Below are 7,411 nucleotides of genomic sequence, written 5' to 3'. Positions count from 1 at the left end.
AGAAACAGAGTTCGGAGAATCTTCTGGATTGGTGAACACATTGCTGTGTTAGGAGAGTGGTACACCTGGAGAGGCCATATGGAAACTCTGAGCCACCCTGCTACCATAGTTTATCCTGTGCATCTCTTCCCTTTGGCTGTTCCTGAGCTGTATCCATTATCCTAAAAGGATAATCATAAACATAGCAGGGTTGTTTTTTTTTTTTCAGTTCTGTTTGCCATTCTATTGAGTTATCAAATCTGGGGGAGGTAGCCTGGGAATGCTCAGATTTGTAGTTAGCTAGGCAGAAGTGCAGGTAACCTGGGGACCCCATCTGTTCTGGCATCTGAAGTGAAGGTAATCCTATGGGACTGAGCCCTTGACTTTTGGGCATCTGTGCTTACTCCAATTAGTATTAGAATTGAATTGAGTTGTAAGTCACTCAGTTGGTGTTGGAGAATTGGATACTTGGTTGTTGTTGAAAAATGACAGAGTAATTACGGCAAACTCTTGATAATTGTTGAATCTGTGGAATGGGTACATGATAGTTCATTACACTATCTTTCTACTATTGTGTATTTCAAACTTTCATAATAAAAACATTACAAACTTAAGAGAACACTCTTTCCAGGTTAATTTGCCCATTCTAACAGTGTTTCTAAAATGTAGACATGCTAACAAAATGTAGTGGTATCTCACAGTGATTTTAATTTGCATTTCTTTGATGACTATCCATGTTGAACATCTTCATATGTGTTTATTGGGCATTTGTATACCTTCTTTTGTAAAGCATCATTCCAATTAACTTTCCCTGAGGAAATGAAACCATGTGTCCACAGAAGGACTTGTGTAAGAAAGTTCATGGCAGCTTTATACATTATAGCAAAAAATAAAATGAAATGAAAAACTTCAAATGTCCACCAACAGGAAAACAGAGAAATGGTTAACATATGAGGCTATGGAATATTACTCAGCATTAAAAAGAACAAACTACTGTGACATATGGCAACATCAATGAATCTTGAAAACACTGTGTTCAATTTAAAAAGCCTGACACTAAAGAATATATATTGTATGGTTTTGTTAAGAATTCTGAGATTGGGCAAAATTGATCTGCAGGTATAAAAATGAAAACAATGGTTGTCGGGGGAAGATGAATGGAAAAAGGTGGGAGGAAACTTTCTGGGGGGCAGAATTGTTCTATTATTTTGCGTGGGCTATTGATTACCCAGGTGTATGCATTTGTCAAAACCCATCAAATTCTACTTCAGATCTGTGTATTTTACCCTATATAATTATACTCCCATTTAAAGAAAGAGAGAGAGAAAATACCTAACACAAAGGATTGTGTTGGTAATGGTGGGATTTCAGACATTAGGAAGGGAGGTATTTTAAGGTGGAAGGACACACCTACCTGGTCTTCCTGCCAGTGGTAAACCTGTGGTTCAGGAATCTTTATGATCACCCTGAGAAACCTGAATTTGGCTTTGCTTAGGCATCAATGCAGAGCAGTCAGTCATCCTTGAGGTCTGAACTTCTCTTACTTTGGTAGCAATCCAGAATTCTTAGTGCGACACCATGGAAACAGTGCTGGCTTTCTCTATAGGCCACCCAAGTGACCCTGCCCCTGACCTCCTCCTTGGATGAAGAAGCAGAAATATTATCAGCGATAAGTGGGCTGTATTTGACTAGAAGGAACACTGTGGATGGGCATAACCTACTTCCCAATTCTAAAAGCTCATGGAGTTCAGTGTTCTCAGTTCACACAACTTAACTATCAGACTTCTCCGGGAGTAGAAAGCTCAGTCATGAGAAGGGCCAAGGGAGAAGTGAAATTGTTTCTTGAATTTTGAGATGGCTATGTATTTTGGTGTTTATGAACTTGAAATATACCATATTAGTAGTATTTGTCTAGATCACAGTAAATGATTAGTAAAATATATTCATCATCCCCTGGCGCACTAGGAGCTGCAACAACAAAGTATCGCAGGCCAGAGGATTTAAACAACAGAAATAAATTTCTCATAATTCTCGAGTCTGGAAGTCTGAAACCAAGGTGTCAGCAGGTTTCATTTCTTTAAGGTCTTTCTTCTGATTTGTTGATGGCGGTCTTCCCCTGGTACCTTCATGTGGTCACTCCTCTGCGTGTGTCTGAGTTCCTAATCTCTTCTTAGAAGGATGGCAGTCATATCAGATTAAAGACCTCCTCCACATGTGTTCTCATTTTAATTTAATTCCGTCTTCAAAAACCCTATTTCCAAATACAGTCACATTACGAATTGGGGGAGGGGGGACAAAATTCAGCCTATAAAACCAAGTGAAATAGTTATTGTCCTCATTTTGCTCGTAAGAAAAATGAGCCTTGAGAAATTAAGGTAAGGTACCAGGTCAGAGCTGTTTAGCTGTTAACAGGTAAGGATGGGCGTGATGGACCGCGTCCCTTGGGCCTCTCCATTTTAATGCAGCCTGGCCGACTTCCCAACTGCCAATATCTGAGCCTCATTCTTGGTGGGGGTGGGGGGGCTTTCTTTGAAGCTTGGAAAGTCACTTTACCTGTCTCTCCGCAAGAAGTACCTGAAATTAACAACCTCCATCCCCCACCAACCTGGGGAGCAGCCCTCAACCAATTACTGATGAGAGTAGGTATATAAATACCTCAGCCCCTTGCCTTTGGGTATAAAACCTCTGAGAAGAGCATCTACATTTCCACATTTCCACAGTGAGATCAAGCTTTTCCTGCCCTTGGCTGTAGCTGGCTTGGTAATATACCCTTTGCTGGCCTTCTTATGTCTGTGTCACATCCCCCAGCTAGCATGTCCTTCACTTGCTGAATAAACTCCTTGACTTTGAGTCATGTATCAGGGTCTGGTTCTAGGGAACTCAAACCAAGACAATGAGATTCATACCTAAAGCTTTTGACTGTACAATCTGTCCACCACACTATAAATCATAGGTCCAACTGTGAGATTGTGATATTGGACCATTTTTTGATATATAAAAATGGCAATACCATATAGTTCAACTGAATAATAGTAGAGGTACAGGTATACGTGTATACATATAAATAACCACATGAAAATGCAGGCACAGAAAAAATACACATATGTACATGTAATATAAATATAACACACTTTTTATAATGTGAAAAGACTACCTACATGATTTTTTTTAAAGCAAATCTCTGTGAATCTCCTCTTCATTAAATTTTTCAGTACTTATGTCACTGCCATGGTCAAATCCAGGTTTCATAGAACAATATTGATATCTCATTATTTCCTGGCTCCAGCCTTTTTCCCTTGGTTTGTTCTCTACCTTCTTTGTTCTGTCCTGATATTACTAAACTGCTTAGAATAGTAACAAAAGAAAAAGAAAACATTGTACTATCTCCCAAGTCTTTGCCCTTTCCCAGTGGGAAACATTCTTCCATCTTTCACAACTCAACAGCCAGAAGCTTTTCCTCTGCTCCCTTTCCCCAGATTGAACTAGCCTAGCCCCACCCACCCACCCAGGACTACCTCTTTACCATGGATATGAATCCCCAGCTGTATTAATCACACTGAACTACAATATTTTTTATTTGCTTATCTTCCCTATCCAACTGTGAGCTCCTGAACCCAAGCCTGGTGGTGCTCATGTCTGTTTGTCCAGTCTCTGTCATAATGCTGGAGGGCATGGCAGATACTTACTCAATGATACTGAGTAAAGATAAAGTCAGACTTTGAACTCTGTTATCTAGGCTTCAGTATAGCATTGTGCAGAAGGTATATGGACAATGCCTGTTTCTTTGCACTGCATAGTGACTGTATACTCAGAAAACAAAAATAAAGGCACATAACCTTCTAATAACATGGTCCAAAACAGATTTGAATATTTGACCCAAAGAATCTTGGGAAAATGGAGCTAAGTCAAGTGTGAGGTGTGAAGTCAGACTACCTGGGTCCAATGACTGTCTAGTGGTATGACAGGAGGCAGGTCTTTTAACCTTCTTGTGCCTTAGTTGCTCCACCTGCAAAGGTGAATAATAAAGGAATCCCCCTTGAAGAACTGTTGTGAAGATGTTCCAGTCCTGGCAACAAATACAGGCTACTCTAGGATTAGTATAATGCTAGTGATTCCATGACATTTACCCTGAGACTTCGTGCAAAACACCAAGCCTCCGTTTCTACAGCTCTACCCAGGCAGTGATGCATTAGTTAATATAGTGAGCATTTACATGTCTGCGTGTGCTGTGACCAGGAAAGCAGCAGTGATAAAGACTGACCCAGGACTTCTCTTCAGAGTCTCTTGTCTAAGTGAAGAGAAACAAGCAAATTGGTGATTCTAATATCACAAGAAGACAACTGCCCTCAATCAGGGGAGTGGACAGGTCACGTAAGCCAAGGATGGAGAGTGAGCTAAGTTAGAGAGGCAGAAAGCTGAGAAGCTTTGTCAAAAAGTGTGGAGGCTTTATCTTCAGAGCACTGAATTTTTTTTTTAAATTTTTATTTATTTATGATAGTCACACACACAGAGAGGGAGAGAGAGAGAGAGAAGCAGAGACAGGCAGAGGGAGAAGCAGGCTCCATGCACTGGGAGCCTGACGTGGGATTCAATCCCGGGTCCCCAGGATCGCGCCCTGGGTCAAAGGCAGGCGCCAAACCGCTGCGCCACCCAGGGATCCCCCAGAGCACTGAATTTTAACCCAGAAAGGAACAGGACCTGCATGGGTCCTAGTGGGATCATTCAGGTGCCAAATACAAAATGGAACTTGGTTGGGAAGCTGAGAGGCAGGGTGGGAGCAAGCAGATCTACAGGCAGCATTTGTAGTCAGCCACCCGGGCAAGAGCTGATGGGACCCTGAACCAGGAAAATAATCCTGGCATGCGTATTAGTTTCCTAGGGCTGCCATAACACATCACATGCTTTGTGGCTTAAGACAACAGAAATATATTCTCTCACAATTCTGGAGGCTAGGTGTATGAAATAAGAAACTGTCAAAGCCATTCTTCTGTCTCTCTGAAGGCTCTAGGGGAGGATGTTCCTTACCTCTGCTTGGCTTTCAGTGGTTGGCTGCAATCTTCGGTGTTCCTTGGCTGGTAGAGGGAAAGGCTGAGGGAGAAGGAGAACCAGACTCCTTGCTGATCAGGGAGCCTGATGCAGGACTTGATCCCAGGACCCTGGGTTCATGACCTGAGCCAAAGGCAGATGCTTAATTGACTGAGCCACCCAGGCATCCCAATTTCTCTCTTTTTATAAAAACACCAGTATTGGATTAGGGCCCACCGTAATCCAAAATGACTTCATCTTAATTGATTGTATCTGCAAAGAAAAGGCTTACATTCACAAGTACTGAGGTTTAAGATCTGAACACATGTTTTTTAGGGAGACATGTTTCAATCTGTAAATGAATGGAATCAAATAAACAGATTTGGGAGATATTACTAGCTAACTGATTCATTGGGGTTGGCAAGGGCTATAAAGGAATCAAAGATTTGTTCAGAAAGCTGGCTTGGGTAAACAGTGGGTGAATAACGAATTCCTGGTGAATAGTGGTGCAACTTACTTATAAAGAAGCAAATTCCTTGGAACAGATGATATGTTCAGCTTTAGACATGGAGCTGGAGATACTACTTTTGCTAACATCAAAATCCTTTAGAGTCAACTGTGGGTATAATTTGAGAATTGGGGAAGACAGGATTTCTTAGATGGTAGAGCATCAGCAGTTAAGCAAAATTTGAGGGATCCTTGGGTGGCTCAGTGGTTTAGCACCTGCCTTTAGTCCAGGATGTGTTCCTGGAGTCCCAGGATCGAGTCCCGCATCGGGCTCCCAGCATGGAGCCTGCTTCTCCCTCTGCCTATGTCTCTGCTTCTCACTCTCTGTGTCTCTCATGAATAAATAAATAAAATCTTAAAAAAGAAAAGAAAAGAAAAGAAAAGAAAAGAAAAGAAAAGAAAAGAAAAGAAAAGAAAAATTTGAGATGATATGGAGGGGAAATGTTTCAGTAGGTTTGAAAGAACATGAAATTTGGAATCATAAGGTTTGTTATTCTGAGTGCTTAGAAATTATACATGAAAGAATCTCATCTTATATATGTCTAGGACCACCAACTTTCTAGATTAATATAACAGTGACTCATCTTAATATTTGGGTAATACTTCAATTTATAGAATATTACTATATATATCTATAGACAGATTTATCTTCATTTTTCTCAGCTCAAAAGATCACCCTCCTTAGAAAGTAGAAGTTTCTGAGAATATATGGACTTAAATCCTTTATCTTTAACATTGTCTAATACTATTTTTCCAGAGGAAGGAAGTAATATATCTTTAAAAGCAATTTGATGTCCCTAGATTATACAGTTGCTCTATGAAAGCAGGAAAATGACCGCAAAGGAGCAGTAAACAAATTTTTGAACCTAACAATAGAATTCCAAATATTGTTTTTAAAATGTTGACCATTTAAAAATTAAAATCAAGTATTAAAAATTAAATTAAAATCAAGTAAAATGACAGATTTATCTCAAAATATTTAAGAGGAAGGGGTAGCCTTGCACTTATAATGCCTAAATGTTATAGCAACAAATAGGACTTTTGGGAATTATGTAATCCATTTTTCTTTTTCCTGGATTAACTATATTTAATTTAGTGCTTCAAGAAATGTATTCCATTTGTGTAAATAAAGAGTACTTTATTTTTTATTCCATTTGTGTAAATAAAGAGTACTTGATTTTTTAATTTTCTCAGGTTTTAAAATTTTTGTTCACATATTCTAAAAATGTGCATTCCAGTAATCAAGATCATTTGAACAAAAAAAATAACTGCAGCTTAATCTGCATTTAAATATCACCTTTTTAGAGAAAAGCAGGTGATGGTGGGAAATTTTAGATGAAATTAAATGGATTTATTTATTGCAGGACTTCTCAGGGCCTTTGATGTGTTAATGTATATACTGAATCTCTAACAAGAGGTATGACATGAATGAATATTCACTAAACTTATATGAACATAAACCTTTTCATCACATAAGACCTTGAAGACAAGTACATCATAAAATATACTTCAGGAAACAATTATTTTAGTGATCAAAATGGATGAACATTTGTCTAATTTTTAGAATCAGTAGACCAGAGATTCCTGATTTTCCTCCAATATCTAATTTGATATTTAAGTTTAATATGAGCCACTTTTTTTTTTTTTAATGTGACTTAAATCTCAGCTCCTACAATACAAACTGTGGTCAGTCAGTAAGGAAATGCGTTACATATTGGGCACTGCTCTAGGTACCAGGCTCCCGAAAAAATACAAATTAGCAAATACATATTTAAAGGAATGTGTCCTTTCTAACCCTGAAGCCTTATGCTCATCCAGCCTTCAAAAGTCTACATTTAAGAATTGCAGTTCTTCTTTCTTCTTATAGAATGGATTTAAACTTTCTTTTCAATGCACTTTC

The sequence above is a fragment of the Canis lupus genome, chromosome 3 (genome assembly GCF_011100685.1).
Source record: "Canis lupus familiaris isolate Mischka breed German Shepherd chromosome 3, alternate assembly UU_Cfam_GSD_1.0, whole genome shotgun sequence".
Classification (NCBI taxonomy): domain Eukaryota; kingdom Metazoa; phylum Chordata; class Mammalia; order Carnivora; family Canidae; genus Canis; species Canis lupus.
This window is presented reverse-complemented; position numbering follows the sequence as displayed.